The following is a 25,257-nucleotide window of genomic DNA, read 5'->3' on the forward strand; positions in this document are numbered from 1 at the left end:
TCAGCCATGTAAAGAACACCACCCATCACCAGTGCAACATTCCCATCACCAATGTCTCAAGTCTCCCTCCTCCCTACCCGACCCCCGCCTGTACTCTAAACAGGCTTTCCATTTCATATCTATTATGTTTTTTAGAAAAAAAGCCAAAATGAATTAAGCACAGAAAACATAAAAAGGTCTTGAACTACTTTCAAAATATTTTCTCACTATCACTCACATAAACAGGTATGTGCTGTTTCATAAAAATGCCCAATTTTTTCCTATTTTCCTATCTGCAGAATATTTTCTTCTCTTTTCTTCAACTGTCTCACTGATCTCATTCATTAAAAATCATGCTTTTCTCCTGACTTTTTTCACTTTTTTTTCACTTTTTTCCACTTTATTTTTCAAACAAGTCCAAGAATCTGACTGGCAATGTCTATCTTCTCCTTAAAAAAAGCACAATGCGGGGCTGGAGAGATAGCATGGAGGTAAAGCGTTTGCCTTTCATGCAAGAGGTCATCGGTTCGAATCCCAGCGTCCCATATGGTCCCCCGTGCCTGCCAGGAGCAATTTCTGAGCATGGAGCCAGGAGTAACCCCTGAGCACTGCCGGGTGTAACCCAAAAAAAACCACAAAAAAAAAAAAAAAAAAAAAAAGCACAATGCTTGGGGCCAGAGAGATAGCATAAAGGTAAGGCATTTGCCTTTCATGCAGAAGGTCATCGGTTCGAATCCCGATGTCCCATATGGGCCCCTGTGCCTGCTAGGAGCAATTTCTGAGCATGGAGCCAGGAGTAACCCTTGAGCACTGCCGGGTGTGACCCTCCCCCAATAAAAAGCACAATGCAGAAAGTTTGAAGATCTACTTTCATTTGAGGAACTGATATGCTTACTACCACATATTGCTTAACTGAAAGATCTAGTATTCACTTTTTGCCCTCCTCTTTTCTCTGAATCCACCCATAATCATGTACTGTTTTAATAAAGCAAACTTTTTTTTATCATTTATTAACATATTGGAATACAGAAGACCTAACAATCTGAGACTTACCACTGTTAACTTGAAGGACAAGAGGATTGAGAACAAGCTGGGTGTATTCAGTTTAAATATCAGTGAATGGTGTTCTGAGAAGTTATGCCTTTATAAGTTAGTTCCTAGACTATAATTTAAACAATGCATTATATTGTGGTGAATAAAACCTATGCCAAATAGTAGAACACCAGTCAAAGCAAGTTAGATTTAACAAAATTGCCTAAATTAACAATGAAAACTTTAGTACTCCATGCATATACAGTAATCTTGTCAACATTAATGTAAAGGCAGAAACCACATACACAAAACACACAATTATACAATTCCATTATTTAACCAACAATGGGAAAGATATTTAGAATTTAAAAAAGATAGAAGAGTACAGAAAGGTAAAAAAGCCAAAATAATTTTAATTTTTATACTTTATGTTGGGTTTTAGATCCACAGTCAGTGATATTCAGACTCTACTCCACGTTAGAAGCTAGGGCTGTGCGTAGAGAAGTGGACAATACAACACTCCCACAGGGAGGGCCAACACATACATCATAGTAAATATTAGGATATTAGGATACTCATCTGCAATTGAAGGATGCTTCTTATCTATTGACTTAAACATGTATATTTTCAGATTACTTGGCAGCTGATAGGGGGTATTAAGATAAATAAATCTGATATCTATGCTAGGATCATTTGTCTTTGTGTGTAGGATTCCATAGAATATCATGGACCTAGCAAATATTTCCCACATGTCTGATTCTGTGAAACTTTCTCCCATATCCCCAGATGATATAGATAATAAATAAACGTTATAATATAGTAAATACATGCAAATTTATACTACATTACACTGTTAACTCCCATTCCACTATTAGGTTCCATCGACGTCTTCTTAATTCTTTCAATTTCTCTTCTTCCCTGTCATCATTTATATAATCTAGGGTCAAGTATTTTCCCCTATTTTGGTATATCACTTATTTGTTATGCTACTGTCTATATTATACTTTCATTTTATTTTATTTTTCTTTGAGAATATTTATGAAAATTATATGGAGGTGTGAGGTGCAATGAATCCATCTAAAATAACTTGGTTCCCTTTGACTGATTCCTAGAATCACTTCAAAAGTTTGAGGAAGGATTTTGAATGATAAACTATAATTTCAAAAGAGATAGAGGAGAATAAATGATACAAGGTTGAAAGAGAGTAGATTATAGTTACAGAGTTATCACTTAACAGTTACAAATATTTTGTTTTAAATGATGAAAAGATTTTGTTGTTTAAATTTGTCAATAATTGTATTAGATATTTTGCTGGTCTCTCATTAAGTCCATGTATGTTTAGTAGTGCAATTTCTTCCTGTTGCATATAAACCTTGATTAGTACAAAATGTTCCTCTTTTCTCTTAAAACTGTTTCTGAGTTTAAAGTTTGTGTCATCTAATATTTATGTGGTCATGCCAGCTTCTTTAAAGGTGTTGTCTGCTTGGATGATTTTCTTCCAGCCTTTGATTTTAATTCTATGTTTTTCTCTGACTACTCAGGTGTCTTTCTTTGTGTAGGCAGTAGAAGGTGGGATTCATCTTTTTAATCCACTTACACACTGTGTCTCATATATATATATTCGGGAGAAATCACACCCAGCAGTGCTCAGGGGTTACTCCTGGCCTATGCTCAAAAAATAGCTCCTGGCAGGCCTGGGGGACCATATGGGATGGTGGAATTAGAACCATTATCCTTCTGCATACAAAGGAAAACCCTACCTCTATGCTATCTCTCCAGCCCCATTTTGTCATTTTGTGTCTTTTAATTGGTGCATTTAGTTCATTGACATTGAGGGAGATGATTGTCATGGGATTTAATGTCATCTTCATGTATAATTTTCTCCGTGACTGTTGATTCCTTCTTGGGCCTCTAGGACTCCAAAGATTCTTATGTTGTTTCTGTTGAGTTTATCAAATACTTCTATTTTCATCTGTTCACATTCCTTGAGTACTTTTTCCATAGTATAATTGTTTGCATTAAGGTTCTTTTCCAATCTCTTGTGCTATAAGGAGTTTTTCTGCATTTCATCTTCCTGTTCACTGATTATGTCCCTGGCTGCTATTATCTGGTGGAGAGAATTTCCGTTGAGGTTTTCAGTTCAGCTTCTCTGTGTTTCAGAACTGTTATTTCAGTTTGAAGTTTTCCGATTTCTGTCTTTCTGTTCTGTTCGCCAAGAGTTATATTTTATTTCCATGAAACTCTTCCATATTTCTATTCAAAACTCCTTATCTGAGAGATTAATCAGATGTTTGGTATTTTTTTGGGTCATCACAGCTATCATCTTCATTCTCTGTGCATGGTGTTTGCTGCAAGGTTTCCCCATTGTCATGCTTGTAAAATGTTTTTTTTTCCCTGCGTGTTATTGTGTGGTTCATTAGTTTGAAAGTGCGTGCGGTCACAAAGTGAATCAGAACTGCTCTTCTGGGGCCTCAAGGAGACAATTCTTCCTGGCTTTTTCATGGCCTTCTCAGAAAGCTTCATGAGACAGAAGAGAAGCATGCAAAGCTGACAGGTCCCCTCAGTGTCTCCCAGTTGCCAATAAGACAGCAGGGGCAGACCCCTCCCACATTCACAGATAAAGGTGCCACCTCTTTGGCTTGCACTTCAGGTAGCCAGTTTTCACTCACTCTTTCTTGGCTTTTCGGCCTGGGTGCCTCCAGAAGACAGTTTTTACTGGGCTCTTCCTGACCCTCTTAGGAGAGCTTCATGTCAAAAGAGAAGAGAAACATGCAAAGCCAACATGTCCTCTTAGTCTCTCTCAGTCACCAATCTCACAGCAGGGACCTAGTTTGCAATATTATTAGTATACTTCATAACCTAACTTATTTAGAAGAATAACTTCTAACCCAGAAATTACTCTAGCCATTTTTATGTAAACAATATATTAGTTCACTTTGTTAAACATCTTGATACTGCAGCATTCCTATTCACTAAATTCAAATATCAGTGGTGAAGCTAAGGATTACACCTACTTTGGGGATACAAAGAGAAATCCTGGTAAAACTCTAAGTACACCCAAACGACTGAAGCTTATAGATGAGGACCTAAAATCAACTCTCAATTTGTTTAGCAATGAAAATCAAGGAGTCACTAGCCTACCAAAATAACTAATCTATAGATGAATAATTTAACCAGCTCAATAAAGAACTCTTTCAGAAGATGAGAGAATCCATACAAATGGAACTGAGGGAACTAAAAATAATGGTAGCAATACATAGTAGCAGAAATATACAGGTGGAGCCTCCCATAGATAATTATAAGACAAAATACAAGAAAGCAGTGACAGTGATAAAGAAGTCTAAAGAGAAAGGTGAGACAAAACATCATAGAAAATATAAGGTACTTAATGAGCAAAGACAAAATGTTCTCTGAATATAGGAATACCAAAATGTAGGGGAAAAAAGGAGAATAACAAGTTGTAAGGGTGATAAAAGTTGAGAACTTTACCAATCTCTGGAAAGAAACTGCTGTCTAAATCCAAAATGTAAAAAAAAAAGTACCCCCAAATAAAAAGACCCTAAAAGACGAATATCAAAAAATAGTGTAATCCAAATGCTAAATATAGAGATAGACTCTTTAAAGCAGGAATGAAGAAGAAATTCCTCAAGTATAAAGAAAAAAAAATCATAAGAATAAAACCAGATCTTCTATTTGAAAAACTTAGGCAACAAAAAAGTAAAATAAAATATTATTTTTTGGGGTCACACACGGCAGCGCTCAGGGGTTAGTCCTGACTCTATAATCAAAAATCGCCCCTGGCAGGCATGGGGGACCATGTGGAATGCCGGGATTAGAACCACCATCCTTCAGCATGAAAGGCAAATATCTTACCTTCATGCTATCTCTCTGGCCTCAAAATGCCATTTTGAAACCATTTTAAAATTTTAAAATTTCAACCTGGAATAGAGTACTCAACAAAAATCTTATTTACATGAAGTTCATCTGGAACAATAAATACTCTCGAATAGCTAAAACATTTCTAGGGAAAAGGAAAATGGGAGGCATTACTTTCCCAAACTTCAAACTGTACTAAAAAGCAATAGTTATCAAAACAGCATGGTATTGTAATAAAGACAAACCCTCAGATCAGTGGAACAGGTTTGAGTTCTCAGACAATGTTTCCCAGACATACAATTATCTAATTTTTGACAAAGGAGCAAGAAATCCTAAGTGGAGCAGGGAAAACCTCTTCAACAAGTGGTGCTGGCAGAACTGGTTAGCCACTTGCAAAGAAGTGAACATAGACCCCCAGTTAACATCATGTACAAAGGTAAAATCCAAATGGATTAAAGACCTTGATATCAGACCTTATACTATTAGGTATATAGAAAAACACGCTGGTAAAACATTCCATGATATTGAGACTAAAGGCATTTTCAAGCAGAAAACTGCTCTTTCCAAACAAGTGGAAGCAGAGATCAACAGATGGAAATACATTAAGCTGAGAAGCTTCTGCACCTCAAAAGAAATAGTGCCCAGGATACAAGAGTCACCCACCGAGTAGGAGAAACTATTCACCCAACACACATCAGATAAGGGGCTAATATCCAAAATATACAGGGCATTGACAGAATTTTACAAGAAAAAAACATCTAATTCCATAAAAAAATGGGGAGAAGAAATGAACAAATTCTTTGATAAAAAAAGAAATACAAATAACGAAAAGGCACATGGAAAAATGCTCCTCTTCACTAATCATCAGGGAGATGCAAATCTAAACAATGATGAGATACCACCTCACACCACAGAGATTGATGCACATTACAAAGAAAGAGGACAATCAGTGCTGGCGGGGATGTGGAGAGAAAGGAACTCTTATTCATTGCTGGTGAGAATGCTGTCTATTCCAACCTCTATGGAAAGCAATATGGAGATTCCTCCAAAATCTGGAAATTGAGCTCCCATTTGACCCAGTTATCCCACTCTAGGAATATACCCTAAGAGCACAAGAACACAATACAAAAACTATAGCTCAGGAATTATACAAACTCCAAGTCAACCTTAAAAGAACTGAAGGGTTTACACTAAGGCAGACAAGCCTCACACAGATACCAAACGTCTATAAAAAAAAAAATGTCACAAAACCCCATGACATAATATCTCTCAATGTTAATAGAATGCATAAGCTCAGATGCTGGATGGAAAAATGGATCATAAAATTGATTTCAACTTGTTGCTGCCTGCAAGAGACATATTTTAATATTCAGAGCAAACACAGATTCAAAGTTAAAGTATGGAAGACAATCCTTCAAAAAACTCTTCCTTAAAAAGTCTTGAGTGGCCAAACTAATATTAGACACCAAGAACTGTAGAATCAAGAGACCCAAAGTATAAGATACCCAAGCTATCTGCAAAATGGACCTATTGAACTAGCAGTCAAGGCAGATTAGGGTGGAGTATTGGATGTATGCTGGCAACTAAGGTGAAGAAAGGTCAGCAATGGTGGTGGGATCAGCCCTAATTCACTGTCACAGTGTAAATTAAATACAACTGTGAATAACTTGTAATTCACATTGGTCTCAATAAAAATTTAAAGAAAAGATTATAAGAGATAGAGAGATTCACATATTGATAATCAAGGGGCATATATATCAGTAAGAAATCACACTCAGAAACATGATGCAAGGTTAACAAAATACTTAAAGCAACTGTTAATATACTTAAAGAAAAACATCAATAGTAACAGATTACTTCTGGGTTATTTTAACCCTGCTCTATCACCTCTTGATAGAACAAATGGGCTAAAACTTAAAAAGGATATACTGACCTTGAAGGCAGAAATAGAAAAGAGTGTTTTGTAGACAGAGATAGGATTTTAATCCCCAAAAACCTGAATATACATTCTACTCCAATGAAAATAGGACATTTTCCGAGCTAGACCAAATTCTGGACCATGTTTTATGTGTTTTTTATTTTCCAGAGGGGATTCAAACGCAGTCCTCCACTACCACAAATTAAGGATTTGAGTTTCCCATATTTGGGAAAATTGCAGGAGTCAGTATACCCAGAGTGCAATGGGTGAGCCTTGCCCTGGGAAAATCATTTTTCGATCTTGGTATCTTCACTCCCAGGTAAATATATGTTTTATACAACAGACTTCCATAAAAATCAAGAGAATATAAATTGTATTAATAATCTTCTCAGACAATGATGCTCTGAAAATAGAAGTTAATTACAAACAGAAATGAAGAAATAACGATAATAATTGGACATTAAACAGCTAACTAATGAAATAAAAATTTTCCTAAAGACAAATAAGAATAATGATACACATTATCAGAACTTATGAGACAAGACAAAAGTAATATTTAGATGAAAATTTATAGCTTTATTTATTTTTATTTCTGATTCCTGTATCTTCCTGTGAAGATACAGAAACACTCCAAATTATTTTCAAAGAACCTAATATAACCTTGATACCAAAAGCACACAGAGCTACCACACACACAGACACACACACACACACACACACACACACACACACACACAAAATGCTCCAGACCAATATCTCTTATGAACACAGATGTGAAGATCCTCAACAAAAATACTAGCAAACAAAATCCAGCAACTAATCAAGTTCTTACATCTTGTCTAGGTTGGATTAATTCCAGAAATGCAAGATGATTTAACATATGCTATTCAATCAATATAATACATCGTATCAATAAAAGAAAAGCTAATAATCATGTGACCATATAATTAAACACAGAATATGCATTTGACAAGATCTAGCATATATTCATTATAAAAATATCTAAACAAGATGGAAATTAAAATTTCTTCAATATAATAAAGGCCATTTACCAAAAGCTCATGGAAAGCATTATACTCAATCACGAAAGACTTTACACCCGCCCCTGTACTCTAGACAGGCATTCCACTTCCCTCACTTATTCACATTGTTATGATAGTTCTCAGTGTAGTTATTTATCTAACTGCACTCACCACTCTTTGACCTTAATGTTGTGAGCTGGAAATTCCAGCCTTCCTCTGCCTCTGAGGATTATTGCAAAAATGTCTTTTACTTTCCTTAAAACCCATAGATGAGTGAGACTATTCTGTTATTCTCTCTCGCTCTGACTTATTTCACTCCGCATAATAGTTTCCATATACAGGAAAATTTCATGACTTCATCTCTCTTGATGGCTGCATAATATTCTATTGTGTATATGTTCCTCAATTTCTTTAGCATTTCATTTGTTGAAGGGCATCTTGGTTGTTTCTAGAGTCTGGCTATTGTAAATAGCGCATCAATTAATATAGGTGTGAGGAAGAAATTTTTGTATTGTAGTTTTGTGTTCCTAGGGTATATCCCTAGAAGTGGTATAGCTGGATCATATGGGAGCTCAATTTCCAGATTTTGGAAATTATTGTTTCTATACTCAATGTTCTATCACATCATTACTTCCAATCTTGTCTATTTCGCAGAAGGTACTTAGTGGTGTTTTAAACTTAACTATGAAGTTACTGGTATGACTGAGTCAAAATTAACTGAATAATAATATTCATTATATGTCTGCCATATATATTTGGGACAGGAAATAGAATCATATTCATATTTCCAAGAGTAGTTCAGCAAACATTTATATACTATCAAATATTTTTGATATACAAGAATATTTGGAAAAATTAAAAGGTCATCTACCTTATGAGTTTTTGTTTTTAGTTTTTAGGTCACACCCAGCAGCGCTCAGGGATTACTCCTGTCTCCATGCTGGAAATCGCTCCTGGATTCCCAATTGTGAGTGTTGCCTGTGTGTGTTTTCCCACTGTCCTGTCTCCAAAACCTCTTGGGGGTGGGCCAAAAAGGGCACAGGAAAATAGCTCTCCCAGAGGCTCATCCAAAGGCCCGAGCGCCAAGGAACTGTGTCTGACCATGAAAATCGGCTATCCACAGTATTCTGCAGAAAGAAAGGTCCCCCATTTGTAACATCAGGCTGGGAAAATTTACGCCGGCCCAGTGATTCTGACTGTGAGTGTTGCCTGTGCGAGTTTTTCCACTGTCCTGTCTCTGAAACCTCTTGGGAGTGGGCTGAAAAGGGCCCAGAAAAATAGCTCTCCCAGAGGCTCCAGAAGACACAGCCACACCGCTTCGTGGCCATGCACTCTTTCTAACCAATGAACCCCACCACAACATGCAGAAAAAATCACACTACAAGCATGACAATATGGAAACCTCACAGGGAACACCATGCACAGAGAATAAAGATGATAGTTTGGATGACCTAAAATATCCCAACCATCTGATTAACCAGATAAGGAGTTTAGAATCGCAATATGAAAGATGTTTGTAGAATTAAAGAAACCAGAGATCGATCTGAATAGAATGTAAAAACAGAAATCAGAAAACTCCAAACTGAAATAACAGATCTGAAAAACATGACAGCTGCAATGAAAAACTCAGTGGATGGCCTCGCCAGCAGGGTAACAGCAGCTGAGGACAGAATCAGCCTGCTGGAAGATTAGATGCAGAAAAACTCAACACAGCAGAAAAAATTGGAAAAGAAACTTAAGGCAAACGATAAGACAATGGAAACAGTACTCAAGGAATGTGAACAGATAAAAATAGAAGTCTTTGATAAACTCAACAGAAACAACATAAGAATCATTGGAGTCCCAGAGGTCCAGGTAGGAGATCTCCAGGAAGAATCAACTGTCAAAGACATTATCAAAGAGATACTCCCAGAGATAAAGACTACATGCAATCAAATCCTACATGACAAAGAGTACTAGCTAAAAGAGACCCAAAGAAAAACACCCCAAGACACATCCTCATTACAATGACAAATCCCACAGATAGAGATAGAATAATGAAAGCAGCAAGATCAAAAAGGAAAATTACATTCAAAGGAGCATCCCTAAGACTTACAGAAGACATGTCACAAGAAACTGTCAAAGCCAGAATACAGTGATGGGATATTGTGACAAGACTAAATGAAATGGATGCCTCACTAATAATACTGTGCTCAGCCTGACGCACGTACAGGTTTGAAGGAAGGATATAAAGCTTCATGGATAAACAACAGCTCAGAAAATTCACAGATGAAAATCAGCCTTAAAGGAAAAACTGACAGGTCTACTTTAAGACAAGAGAGACCAACAAACACAGCAAACTGATCTATAAAGAGGACATTAAATCCTATGACAATCATCTCCCTCAATGTCAATGAACTAAATTCACCAAATGTGGCAAAATGGGTCAAAAAGATGAATCCAACTTTTTGCTCCTTACAAGAAACACACCTGAATAGTCAGAAGAAACATAGATTCAAAATCAAAGGCTGGAGGAAAATCACCCAAGCAAACACCTTCAAAAAAGCTGGTGTGGCCATATTAATATCTGATGACACCAACTTTATAATCAGAAAAGTGGGAAGGGACAAAGATGGATACTATGTACTAATCAAGGTATATATGCAACAGGAAGAAATCAGAGTATTAAACATATATTCACACAATGAGAGACCAGCTAATTATCTAATACAATTACTGACAAATCTGAAAGAAGACATCAATAGTAACATAATAATTGTGGGAGACCTCAACACAGCCTGTCAACACATGATAGGTCAACTAGACTGAAACCCAAAAAAAAACATATTATCCTTGAAAAGAATAATGAAAGAAAGATGACTAGTAGTGTTGAATTAATTAATTAACGATGGGGCTGGATGGCGGTGGATGGAGGCCTTTGTGCTTAGGCCCCAGCCACGTGGCTTCATCCCCCATCCAGCTGGCAAGTTCCAGGCCCAGGTAGTCGGCGTAATCAAGACTCACTCACACGCAGCCATCAGGAAGCATCATCTTTATTTATGCCCTAGCCACCACAGGTGTGTGGCCTATGTCAACCTTTTAAGCATTCAGCTAATTTTGCTAGCCCTGCATCTTATCTCCTGTTAGCCATCTTCCCTTTGGGCTCCATGCGGCCCAAAGATCCAAAAGCCAGGAAGCCAAGCCGGGCCAAGAGAGAAACGGCAAAAGAGCAAAAAGGCCAAAGAGCCAAAAGGGCCGAATTCCCTTGGTCCCAGCCTTATCTACCTTTTTCCAAACCCCTCCCAGGAATGGGAGGGGCTTGCAGGTAAAGTTACACCTACTATCCGGTTCAGACCCCTCCCAGAAATGGGTGGGTCTTAGGGTACACCACATAGTAGATATATATAGGACACTCCACCCCAAAAAACCTGGATACACATTTTTCTCCAATGTATATGGGTCATTTTTTGGGATAGACCACATGCTGACACATAAAACATAACTTCACAAAATTAAGAGGATAGAAATATTGCCGGCTACCTTTGCTGACCACAATGCTCTAAAATTAGATGTGAACTACAAAGTCACACAGAAGAAAAACTTTAACAATTGAAATTAAACAGCCTTCTACTGAACAACCAGTGTGTTCGAGATGAAATCAAAGGGGAAATCAAAACTTTCCTGGAAACAAATGATGAAAACACAAACTGCCAGAATCTATGTAACATAGTAAAAGCAGTACTGAGAAGAAAATTTATAGCTTTACAAGCACACATCAGAAAGGAAGAAGGGGCATACCTGAATAACTTACTGACACAGCTCATAAAATTAGAAAATGACCAACAAAATGAACCAAAAATATGAAGACAAAAGGAAATAACAAAACTGAAAGCAGAAATCAAAAAACCATTCAAAAGATCAACGAAAACAGATGTTGGTTCTTTGAAAAAATAAACAAAATTGATATACCATTGGCAAAACTCACAAAGAAAGAGAGAGAGAGAGAAACCTGGTAACCCATATTAGAAATGAAAAGAGGGAGATAACTACAGATATTGCAAAGTTCCAAAGGGTAATTAGAGACTACTTTAACAAAGTTTATGATATTAAACTTGAGAACCTAGAAGAAATGGATAAATTCTTGGACACTTAAAACCTTCCACAGTTAAGTAAGGAGGATATAGCATATCCATCAGTATTGAGGAAATTGAAACTGTAATCAAATATCTGCCCAAAAAGAAAAGCCTAGGCCCAAATGGATATACTAATGAATTCTTTTAAACATTTCAAGAGGAGCTACCAATCCTAGCCAGGCTTTTCCATGAAATTGATAAAACGGGAACACTCCCAAACATCTTTTATGAAGGCAATATCACCTTGATACCAAAACTAGACAGAGATGCTGCCAAAAAAGAAAATTAAAGAAAATATCCCTGATGAATGCAGATGCAAAGATCTTCAACAAAATCCTGGTTTATAGGATCCAATGAATCATTAATAAGATCATACACTATGACCAAGTAGGTTTCATCCCAGGAATGCAAGGATAGCTAAACATCCATAATCTATCAACATCATATACAACATCAACAGCAAGAAAAATAAAAATCACATGATCATATCAATAGATGCAGAGAAAGCATTTGATAAGGTTCAACACCCATTCTTGATCAAAACTCTAAGCAAGATGGGAATGAAAGGAACCTTTCTCAATCTAGTTAAAGCCATCTACCACAAACCAATGGCAAATATTATCCTCAATGGAGAAAAACTAAAAGCCTTTCCTATAAATTCTGGTACAAGACAAGGCTGTCCAATCTCACCACTCCTCTTCAATATAATACTGGAAGTGCTTGCTATAGTGATCAGGTAAGAAAAAGATATCAAGGGAATCCAGATAGGAAAGGAAGAAGTCAAGCTCTCACTGTTTGCAGATGACATGATACTCTACTTAGAAAACCCTAAAGACTATACCAAAAAGCTGCTAGAAACAATAAACTCATATAGCAATGTGGCAGGCTAGAAAATTAACATACAGAAATCAATGGTCTTTTTATGCAACAATAATAATAGGGAAGAGATAGATGTCAAGAAGGCAATCCCATTCACATTAGTGCCACACAAACTCAAATACCTTGGAGTCAACTCAAACAAAGATGTGAAGGACCTATACAAAGAAAACTATAAAGCCCTGCTCCAAGAAATAAGAAAGGACACACAGAAATAGAAACACACACCCTGCTCATGGATTGGTAGGATTAACATCATTAAAATGGCAATTCTCCTTAAAGCATTATACAGATTTAATGAGATCCCTCTTAAGATACCCATGACAGTCTTTAAAGAAGTGGATAAAACACTTATGAAGTTCATCTGGAACAATAAACAACCTCGAATAGCTAAAGCACCCTTAGGGAAAAGGAAAATGGAGGCATTACTTTCTTCAACTTTAAACTGTACTACAAAGCAACAGTTATCAAAACAGCATGGTATTGGAATAAAGACAGACCCTCAGATCAGTGGAATAGGCTTGAGTTTTCAGACAATGTTTCCCAGACATACAATCAACTAATTTTTGACAAGGGAGCAAGAAATCCTAAGTGGAGCAGGGAAAACCTCTTCAACAAGTGGTGCTGGCAGTAATTGTTAGCCACTAGTGAACATAGACCCCCAGTTAACATCATGTATGAAAGTAAAATCCAAATAGATTAAAGACATTGATATCGGACTGATACCATAAGGTATATAGATCAACACGTCGGTAAAATACTCCATGACATTGAGACTAAAGGCATCTTCAAGGAGGAAACTGTACTTTCCAAATAAGTGGAAGCAGAGATCAACAGATGAAAATACATTAAGCTGAGAAGCTTCTGCACCTCAAAAGAAATAGTGCCCAGGATAAAAGAGACCCACCGAGTGGGAGAAACTATTCACCCAACAAACATCAGATAAGGGGCTAATATCCAAAATATACAGGGCACTGACAGAACTTTACAAGAAAAAAACATCTAATCCCGTCAAAAATGGGGAGGAAAAAATGAACAGACGCTTTGATAAAAAAGAAATACAAATGACCAATAGGCACATGAAAGAATGCTCCTCTTCTCTAATCATCAGGGAGATGCAAATCTAAACAACGATGAGATACCACCTCACACCACAGAAATTGGTGCACATCACAAAGAAAGAGAACAATCAGTGCTGGCAGGGATATGGAGAGAAAGGAACTCTTATCCATTGCTGGTGGGAATGCTGTGTAGTCCACCCTCTATGGAAACCAAATGGAGATTCCTCCAAAATCTGGAAATTGAGCTCCCATTTGACCCAGCTATTCCACTCCAAGAGATATGCCCTAAGAACACAAGAACACAATACAAAAATCCCTTCCTCACACCTATATTTATTGCAGCAGTATTCACAATAGACAGGCTCTGGAAACAGCCAAGATGCCCTTCAAAAGACGAGTGGCTAAAGAAACTGTGGTACATATACACAATGGAATATTATGCAGCCGTCAGGAGAGATGAAGTCATGAAATTTTCCTATACATGGATGTACATGAAGTCTATCATGCTGAGTGAAATAAGTCAGAGGGAGAGAAAGAGACACAGAATAGTCTCACTTATCTATGTGTTTCAAGAAAAATAAAAGTCAACTTTGCAACAATCCTCAGAGACAATGAGTGGAGGGTTGGAACTTCCAGCTCACTTCATGAAGCTCACCAGAAAGAGTGGTGAGTGCAGTTATAGAAGTAACTACACTGAGAACTACCATAATCATGTGAATGAATGAGGAAACTGAAAAGCCTGTCTAGAATACAGGTTGGGTTGTGGTGGGATGGAGGGAGATTTGGGACATTGGTGGTGAGAATGATTCACTGGTGAATGGGGGGTGTTATTTACATGACTAAAACCTAGTCACAATAATATGTGTAATCAAGATGTTTAAATAAAGAAAAAATGCAAAATAAAAAAAAGAAATAGCTTCTCGCAGGCTCTGGGGACCATATGGGATGCCGGGATTTGAACCACTGACCTTCTGCAAACAAAGCAAATGCCTTATCTCTATTTTATCTCTCGGCACTTTATGGATTTTTTTGGAGGGGGCGGACATATCTGCCAGCACTCAGGAGTTACTTCTGGATCTACCCTCAGAAGTCAGTCATGGCAGGTTTGGGTCTGAGACCACATGGGATGCTGGGAATCAAACTTGGTTCCATCCTGGATCAGCTGCATGCAAGGCAAATGTCTTTACTGCTGTGCTTTTACTTCGGGCCTTTTATGGATTTTTTTATTTAATCATTAGCTAAATCCTTCTTTTCCTGGATTGAAATTATATATCTACATGAAAATGTTTTTGACCAAAAATTTATAGGAATTAAGTCACATATTGTCTCATATATATTTTAATCACAGTATATGGAGTGAATTATGGTACAGTAACTGACAATATCAATAATTTTAAGAAATATTGGAGGAAAAGTTTTAAATCACTAGTTAATCTGAGCTGCCGATAGAGTAAAAATATAGTCTCTAGTCTGGGAATGAGTTATTATTAGAGAGTAAAATTTGTCACAGATAACACAATTTGAATTAGCATCAAATAATAAGAGTTGATAATTTCTATATCAGGGGCCAAAGAGATAGTACAGTGGTTTGGCATTTGCCTTACACATGGATAACCCAGGACAGACCCGGGTTTCATCCCATATGGACCCCTGAGCCTGTCAAAAGCAATTTTTGAGGGCAGAGCCAGGAGTATCCCCTGAGCACCACTGCATGTGGCCCAATAACCCCTCAAAATCATAATAATTTCTATATCAAATCAACAGTTTTGGTATTGTAACAGAAAAGTACTTAGAATTTACATAATTTCCACTTTCCCCATTGGAAGATAAATATACAACATCAATTAACTATAAGTCAAATATGTTCACTATAAAATAATTATGTAAAATTCTGAGTAGAATATAACCTGCTAGAATGTTCCAGTATATCTAAATATATGTTATGTAGATTTTTTTAAAATAAGGAAAATAACATTAAGTGTACTTAATACATGCTACTATAATTTAATTAATCTAAGATTAAAGAGAAAATTAGTCAGAAAACAAGTATAATTATTTAAAAAGAATAATGGAAGAGAAATAAACTAAATATTTTATACAAGTTTGAAATCTTATTCTATCATTTATTATCTATAATGTGTAAACACTAAAAACCAGAGACTGAGATGTAAAAATCTCTTGAATTTTAATATTTCTTAAATGTAAAAATATCTTCAATTTTAATATCAATATCAATATCTAAGAATCTTAGATCTCAAGTTTTATATATGCATTTTCTCTTTATAGTCTTACTAAATTTAAATCACCAAGAAAATAATATTCAAATTAAATTTGGCATAGTATCTTTTTATAATTGGTAAAGATTTATTAATTATTTTGTTCTCTGAAGCAGATATAGCATTTTTCGTCTCTCAATACCCCTATTATTATGATATCATCTGGAGCCCCAAGAGTACATCTGGTTAAAATTGATGGGCCCAAGTTTCACAGAAATGCTATGAACTGGATTTTCCCCAGAAGATAGACCAAAAAGTTAAATCAATCCAGATCCATCTATTACTAGAAGAATCTCTGTTTTTCTAGTGTTGGCTCATGACTGATTACTATGGATAGTGTAAATGTCCTTCAACACTGAACTGAGTTGAGTTTGCAGAGACCTTGGCCAAAGAGTTTCAAAGAGAGAGGCTACATTGTGATCGAAATATAAGGCAAATAAACTTTCAATTGGATTTAGTAAATATTCAAGTAGTAACACAAAAAGAAAATGAGTTGTTTAGTCAAACAAGGTGATTTTAGCAACCATTTAAATCCATCTAACTCCAGAAATACACAATCTGTTTACTTTGTTCAAAATATGAACATTTTTCAATATTCTAACACTCTTCAGTGTCAAAATTGCTCCTGAAAATTAATTACATTTTATATGCCATTTTTTCTGCATGTTTAGTCCAGCCAAAAACTCAGTATTGTCTAATAATTCCCCAATAGCTACACTCACACCTCGTTTATGATAGTATTTCTATTTTGAACGTTCTATGAATTACTGATTTTAGATCTTAAATCAAGAACTTATCTTGAAATACTCATCAAATTTTCTTAACTGTAAGAAATCCCCCCATATTTTTTGGATGTACAAAAATGGGGCACACCAAAGGATAACTCAGGGCTTATTTCTAGTTCTACACTCAAGAAGCTCTCCTGGTAGCTCTTAAAGTCATCAGGATGTTGGGACTCTAACTTGGGTCATCTACATGCAAGGTCTTCTATGTTCCCCACTGTACTATATCTCTAGGCCTGTTCCCTTTGTTTCTTTGTGAAGCATTTTTATTTTGAAAATCCTAGAAGAGGGGCCAGAGAGATAGCACAGTGGTAGGGCATTTGCCTTGCTGATCCAGGACTAACCTGGTTTAGATCTTCGGCTTCCCATGTGGTCCTCTGAGCCAGGAGAGATTTCGGGTTTCATAGTCAGGAGTATCCCCTGAGAGTCACCTGGTGTGCCCACCCCCCAAAAAAAAGAAAAAAAAAAGAAAGTTCCCAGAAGACATTGTAAAATTACCAACTTGAGGAGGAATGCATCATTGTATATCTTTGTCTTAACATGCTTATTCTAATTAGATGAATAAATGTCCAGATGAGAGCATCATCTCTCTGATATTCTAATAAATTATCCTGAAAGTTCTAAAAGATGATTTTACAATATTCAGCCTTATTTTATCCTTTAACTAATTTTGTCTATAATGTTTGTACAGAAAGGTGTTACATACAATTATGTTACCGCCCTTTATTATAAACATATTTTTGAAATAAAATCTAATAAAATAACACAAAAATCTTATATTTTATAAACTAATTGTTTACAATCAAACTATAGTTTTTATTATTAGTTGATTATTATAATATAATAATAGTTGATAATAATATAATAATAGTTGATAATAATAATAGTTGATTATTATAATATAATCAAATATTAAGTGATCAGACAAAATTATACTAATTTAACTGAATTGATAATTAAAAGCCTATTATTATATTTATAGATGATATCTTATATTTTGGGGGTTGGGGCCATACCTGGAGGCCATACCTTCATACATGGCTCTGCCCTCAAAAGATACTCTTAGTGATATCTTGTGGATGATATGGGATGCTGAGGATCGAAACCACATCAGTCATAAGTAACTAAATGCCCTTCTTGCTGTACTATTTCTCCTGCCCCCCAAAATACATTTAAAACATATACATTTCTATACTTAAATTATATATTTTTAAAATAATATGCCGTTATATATAAACAAAGGCATCTTTGAATCTAAAAAATGAAAGAAAATGTCTGTTCAGATTATACAATGCACAATACTATTATATGCTCAGGCTGTTCTACCACAGGGAAGTTCTATCTCTTTAGAACAGATTATTATATTAATATAGGACAATTTTATTACAAATTATTATTTATTTTACTTTGACTACAACCAAAATTACCTTCCTTACCAACCAATTGCCCATTTCATCAAATTAGCATGGCATCATGCCCCTGTTGTTTTTTTCCTATAAGGCCTATGTTTTAAGAATATAATGCTCTTTACCTTTTGACACAAGGAAAGACTGAATATAATATAAAGTACTGCAAAGCTTGACTGACTGAAAAGGAATCAGATTTTCAGCCTTGTCTATGAGGCCTAGACTCTTAATTAGTTCAACAGGGAACAAAATAGCATTCAGCTTTCGTTCCCTCTTCCGATTCTCTCCAACTTGGCAAGACAATGAGACTCATACAACCCATGAGGCTATTTCAAAATAAATCACCGTCTTAGCGATATAGTACACCATAAATATTCAAAATCTAGAATTGCTAGTCTACAACTTGAAAAGGTCTCATATATATGTATATAATATACACATATATGTATGTATCGTGGATGGCCAGAATTTTGGGCCATTGTGTCTACTAAAATGGGGGAATGCCTTAATGATTACTCATGGTAATTTAACCAGCTCTATTTTCAGTTAATTAAGAATAGCATTTGCCTGTTAAGTAAAAGTCTAATTTTCCAATCCAGAAATAGCATAAGTGCTTGTGTTTTCTCCCTAGGGGAGAGTACAGAAACCAGAGCTCAAAGGAATGATGTGGGAAAAGGAGGGAATCCCCCAAACATTAAAAAAAATAGGTCTGCATCATATAGATTATCATCCCCAGACAATCAGACACTACATAAATGTTTCCATTGTTCATTTCCTATATTGCAAATACAATGAAAATGTCTGCTTTGATTAAGAGCTGTCATCCCATAGAAAATAAAGGTCTTTTCCTAGAGTACATCATTGAAAGCAGTTTTTAAAAGCACTGATTAAATGACTTATCTGTTTCATTACACATACTCAATTACTAGCAAAATCATGCAATAATTCAAGCTGCAGTTTTGGAGATTCAGTTGTATGCCAAAATGATTACATATTCTAGCAATAGCTCTCTAAGGATGACAGTTTAACAAAATAGCTTCCATTTATTAAGGAAGAGAAGCATTTAGAAACTGTGCTGCATTGTGTAATTTGTGGGAAAAAATTTAATGAGTAATTTTATGTTATAATAAATATCACATTTATTAAGCATTACTAAAACAATCTCTTTAAAGTTTTTAAATATTAATGATTAATGGAAACAATTACTAATAAATCCTAACTTGTGGGGGGATTTTTTGGGTCACACTGGACAGCACTCAGGGGTTACTCCTATCCTCCTAATTTTTATTTTATTTTTTAAGTATGTCAAGTAGATTTAAAAAATGGTTAGTTAAATGATAATCTGAAGCTTAGCCAATTTCACAAATTATTTTTCATTATTCTGACAGAAAAGTTGAAACCTTCAAATAGTTTTCTCAAGCTCAAATTATTTTCTTCTTCTATATGGTTCTACTTGCAATATATAAAATTTCAATCTTACATATATCATATTTAAAATCTTTCTGGAAGGCTCGGGGGACCATAAGAGATGCCAGGATTCGAACCACCAACTTTCTGCATGCAAGGCAAATGCTTTACCTCCATGCTATCTCTCCGGCCCCCATATTTAAAATCTTATTTCTGGTTAAATGATAGATTGTTCTAATTCATGTGTTCTCTCCATATTTGAACCCAATATCCATCTACAAGTCACATACTGAGTAGTGGATCAAAAACTTCATTTCATCCTAACCAAAAAGTTCTTCACTTTAATTCTAAATTAAAAATAAACCTAAAATTTTCCTTTTGTTCTCTTTTGATTTTTGTCCTTTGATTTATTTTGTTTGTTTGTTTTTGGGCCACATCAAGTAACACTCATGGGTTACTCCTGGCTATGTGCTCAAAAATCGCTCCTGGCGTGGGGGACCATATAGGATGCTGGGGTATCAAACCTCAGTCTGACCTAGGCTAGAGTGAGCAAGGCACATGCCTTACTGCTTACACCACTGCTCAGGCCCCTGTCCAGGAATTTTTAATTTTACATTGAAAACTAAGGATTAAAAAAATATGCTACAAAGGAATTGTCCTAATTACTGTCTCCTATTCTGACCTAAGTGTAAAACAAAAATTACTTTCCCCAAATGTCTCCAAATATTTTATGAACATTTCCTAGGGTTTATTTAGATGATTTTGATAATATCCTTCTTAAAACTTAGTTGCTTTGGTTTCTGATATATATTTTTGTACTTGTCTCCTGATCTTTTTTACTTAATTCAGGTCTAAATCATGGGCAGCTGTATATTTCTTTAATGGGAAACTCACTGACAAAGTGACGAAAATTTAAATATGACTTCTAAGGTATTTCCAATGAACTTTACAAAGAATTTATATATTTCTAGTAAAAATAAAAATTAAAAGAAAGATATTATTAAATAACGAATCAAACAAATATATATCTAGTGTGCTAAAATTTTCACATAAATAATCTCTGTGTACCTTAAAATGGAATTTAAGGTGCTTTTCTTTTTTTGTCTGTTTAAAGGTAATAAAATAGATTTAAAAAGGAATCCTAATGCTGCCCTGGCACCAAATTGCTCCGGAGTAGATTATAAGATTTCTAACAACTTGGAAACAGCATCAAGTTGCTTTCTGGGCACTCTTCCCTGCATCACCACTTAATGGTGAGATAAAACCAGAAGATGCTCCATGACATCCTAAGTTCGACATAGGATCTGTACAAAAAACAAGATTTCTGGGGCTGGAGCAGTAGTAGCAGAGTGGTAGGGCATTTCTTTGCATGCAGCTGACCCAGGACTATCTCTGCTTTGATCCCAGGCATCCCATATTGTTCCCCAAGCCAGGGGCGATTTCTGAGCACAAAGCCAGAAGTAAACCCTGAGCACAGCCGGATATGACACCCCTCAAAAAAACCCTCAATATTTGTAATTACAGAAACCTGACTGTGATAACTGTGAGAAATTTTACTGGAACCATGAAGAAAGACTTTGTGATTAGAAAGCTTAGTAAGGCTGGAGTCTGTAGTTGATCTTATGACCGTTTGCTTCATAGGTAGGGTATCTCTGTTTTTAAGCCAAAGGTCTTTCCTTATATTTTCCCCAACTTTTGCTGCTCCTAAGCAAAAACAAACAAAAAAAATTACAAAAAAGCCCTGCAAATAAGACACCCTTCTTGCATGTGGCTGACTTTACTCTATCTTCAGCATCCCAGAGTCCCCTGAACATTTTTATTAGGGAACCCTGGTAGCATAATCTAATTATTTTTAATAATTCAGTTGTTTGTCAGAAGGTATTTAGTGATATATTCCTAGCATTCTGGAGGGAACCTACTCTACTTGAGAAACAGCTAAATTTTCTTAGTAAATAATTAGCTTTTATAAGAGAACTTGAGGCACACAATGTTAAAGCTAATCTCCATCTATCTGCAAAACATAAACTGGATATAAATAAGAATGATTTACTATTCTCTTATGGAAAGTATCACAGACTAGTAGCATTTAACTATTATTCAGACTATATTATGCCTTGATAATATATTCTGGTAATGGTCCTAGAAAGATATTGATAATAGCTGTAAAGCCAAACATTTATTCTCATACTCAATGACCTGACTAGAAAGAAAAAAAAAAGTATCAAGGTGATGTTGGCTTCATAAAAGCTATTTGGGAGTGTTTCCACTTGTTCAATTTCATGAAAGAGTCTTGCCAGGATTGGTAGTAGTTCCTCTTGGAAAGTTTGATAGAATTCATTAGTGAATCCATCTGGGCCTGGGCTTTTGTTTTTGGGCAGACTTTTGATTACCATTTTTATTTCATCAATGGTGATGGGGGTGTTTAGATATGCTACATCCTCTTCTTTCAACCGTGGAAGATTATAAGAGTCCAAGAATTTATCCATTTCTTCCATACCTAAACCAGACAGAGATGCTACGAAAAAAGAAAATTACAGACCAATATCGCTGATAAATGCAGATGCAAAGATCCTCAACAAAATCCTGGCAAATAGGATTCAATACCTCATTAAGAAGATCATCCACTACGATCAAGTAGGTTTCATCCCAGGAATGCAAGGATGGTTTAACATCCGTAAGTCTATCAACATAATACACAACATCAACAACAAGAAAAATAAAAACCACATGATTATATCAATAGATGCAGAGAAAGCATTTGACAAGGTCCAACACCCATTCTTGATCAAAACTCTCAGCAAGATGGGAATGGAAGGAACCTTTCTCAATATAGTTAAGGCCATCTACCACAAGCCAGTGGCAAATATTATCCTCAATGGAGAAAAACTAAAAGCCTTCCCTCTAAATTCTGGCACAAGACAAGGCTGTCCTCTCTTACCACTCCTATTCAACATAGCACTGGAAGTACTCGCTATAGCGATTAGGCAAGAAAAGGATATCAAGGGAATCCAGATAGGAAAGGAAGAAGTCAAGCTCTCACTGTTTGAAGATGACATGATGCTCTACTTAGAAAACCCTAAAGACTCTACCAAAAAGCTTCTAGAAACAATAGACTCATATAGCAAGGTGGCAGGCTACAAAATTAACACACAAAAATCAATGGCCTTTCTATACACCAATAGTAATAAGGAAGAAATAGACATTAAGAAAACAACCCCATTCACAATAGTGCCACACAAACTCAAATATCTTGGAATCAACTTGACTAAAAATGTGAAAGACCTATACAAAGAAAACTATAAAACTCTGCTCCAAGAAATAAGAGAGGACACGCGGAAATGGAAACACATACCCTGCTCATGGATTGGCAGGATTAACATCATCAAAATGGCAATACTCCCCAAGGCATTATACAGATTCAACGCTATCCCTCTAAAGATACCTATGACATTCTTCAAAGAGGTAGATCAGGCACTTTTGAAATTTGTTTGGAACAATAAACACCCTAGAATAGCTAAAGCAATCATTGGGAAAAAGAATATGGGAGGAATTACTTTCTCCAACTTTAAACTTTACTACAAAGCAATAGTTATCAAAACAGCATGGTATTGGAATAAGGACAGACCCTCAGATCAGTGGAATAGGCTTGAATACTCAGAAAATGTTCCCCAGACATACAATCACCTAATTTTTGATAAAGGAGCAGGAAATCCTAAATGGAGCAAGGAAAGCCTCTTCAACAAGTGGTGTTGGCACAACTGGCTAGCCACTTGCAAAAAATTGAACTTAGACCCCAAGCTAACATCATGTACGAAGGTAAAATCCAAATGGATTAAAGACCTCGATATCCGACCCCAAACCATAAGATATATAGAACAACACATAGGCAAAACTCTCCAGGACATTGAGACTTCAGGCATCTTCAAGGAGAAAACTGCACTCTCCAAGCAAGTGAAAACAGAGATTAACAGATGGGAATATATTAAGTTGAGAAGCTTCTGCACCTCAAAGGAAATAGTGCCCAGGATACAAGAGCCACCCACTGAGTGGGAGAACCTATTCACCCAATACCCATCAGACAAAGGGCTAATTTCCAAAATATACAAGGCACTGACAGAAATTTACAAGAAAAAAACATCTAATCCCATCAAAAAATGGGGAGAAGAAATGAACAGACACTTTGACAAAGAAGAAATACAAATGGCCAAAAGACACATGAAGAAATGCTCCACATCACTAATCATCAGAGAGATGCAAATCAAAACAACAATGAGATACCACCTCACACCACAGAGAATGGCACACATCACAAAGAATGAGAACAAACAGTGCTGGCGGGGATGTGGAGAGAAAGGAACCCTTATCCACTGCTGGTGGGAATGCCGTCTAGTTCAACCTTTATGGAAAGCAATATGGAGATTCCTCCAAAAACTGGAAATCGAGCTCCCATACGATCCAGCTATACCACTCCTAGGAATATACCCTAAGAACACAAAAATACAATATAAAAATCCCTTCCTTACACCTATATTCATTGCAGCACTATTTACCATAGCAAGACTCTGGAAACAACCAAGATGCCCTTCAACAGACGAATGGCTAAAGAAACTGTGGTACATATACACAATGGAATATTATGCAGCTGTCAGGAGGGATGAAGTCATGAAATTTTCCTATACATGGATGTACACGGAATCTATTATGCTGGGTGATATAAGTCAGAGAGAGAGAGAAAAACGCAGAATGGTCTCACTCATCTATGGGTTTTAAGAAAAATGAAAGACATTCTTGCAATAATAAATTTCAAACACAAAAGAGAAAAGAGCTGGAAGTTCCAGCTCACCTCAGGAAGCTCACCACAAAGAGTGATGAATTTAGGTAGAGAAATAACTACATTTTGAACTGTCCTAATATTGAGAATGTATGAGGGAAATGTATAGCCTGTTTAGGGTACAGGCGGGGGTTGGGTGGGGAGGAGGGAGATTTGGGACTTGGGTGATGGGAATGTTGCACTGGTGATGGGTGGTGTTCCTTTTATGACTGAAACCCAAACACAATCATGTATGTAATCAAGGTGTTTAAATAAAAAACAAAACAAAAAAAAAAAGACAGAATTCAGGGTGATCAGGAATCAGCTTTCAGCTGCAGGCTAAAAATCTGCTGAAATGTATCGAATCCACATTCAGGATTGCTGTAAGGCACTGCTTTTCCTTAACCTTAATGCCTCACAGGCGGTCATGTCTTCAAATTGGCTAAACTGATAATAAGCTATAGGAAATAAATAGCAATAAAAGTGTAGGGGCTTTTTATTATTATAATAATTTAGGTGAGAGACGATGGTGACAGGGATTGGATGAGTGAGAGTGTAAGTGGTGAGAAAGGTTGGATTCCGGTTAGGTTTTTAAATTACAGCCATCATACATTTCAGATAGATTAAAGACGGGGTATAAGATAAAGAAGGCTATGAGTAGTAATAACTACGAGAAAACTGAATAAGTAGTGGGCTTTTT

At 36.0% G+C, this 25,257-nt stretch overlaps 1 protein-coding gene and 1 non-coding gene across 2 annotated transcripts in view; both read right to left on the bottom strand.

Annotated features, from left to right (window-relative positions):
• The window catches only part of AGMO (alkylglycerol monooxygenase), a 355,078-nt gene that overhangs the window by 29,449 nt on the left and 300,372 nt on the right, over window positions 1-25,257 (bottom strand). The window lies entirely within an intron of this gene.
• On the bottom strand, window positions 6,971-7,132 carry LOC126026486 (U1 spliceosomal RNA). Its single transcript, XR_007501736.1, has one exon. It is a non-coding gene; the product is annotated as a U1 spliceosomal RNA (small nuclear RNA).

Source organism: Suncus etruscus, chromosome 13 (assembly GCF_024139225.1).
Source record: "Suncus etruscus isolate mSunEtr1 chromosome 13, mSunEtr1.pri.cur, whole genome shotgun sequence".
Taxonomy (NCBI): domain Eukaryota; kingdom Metazoa; phylum Chordata; class Mammalia; order Eulipotyphla; family Soricidae; genus Suncus; species Suncus etruscus.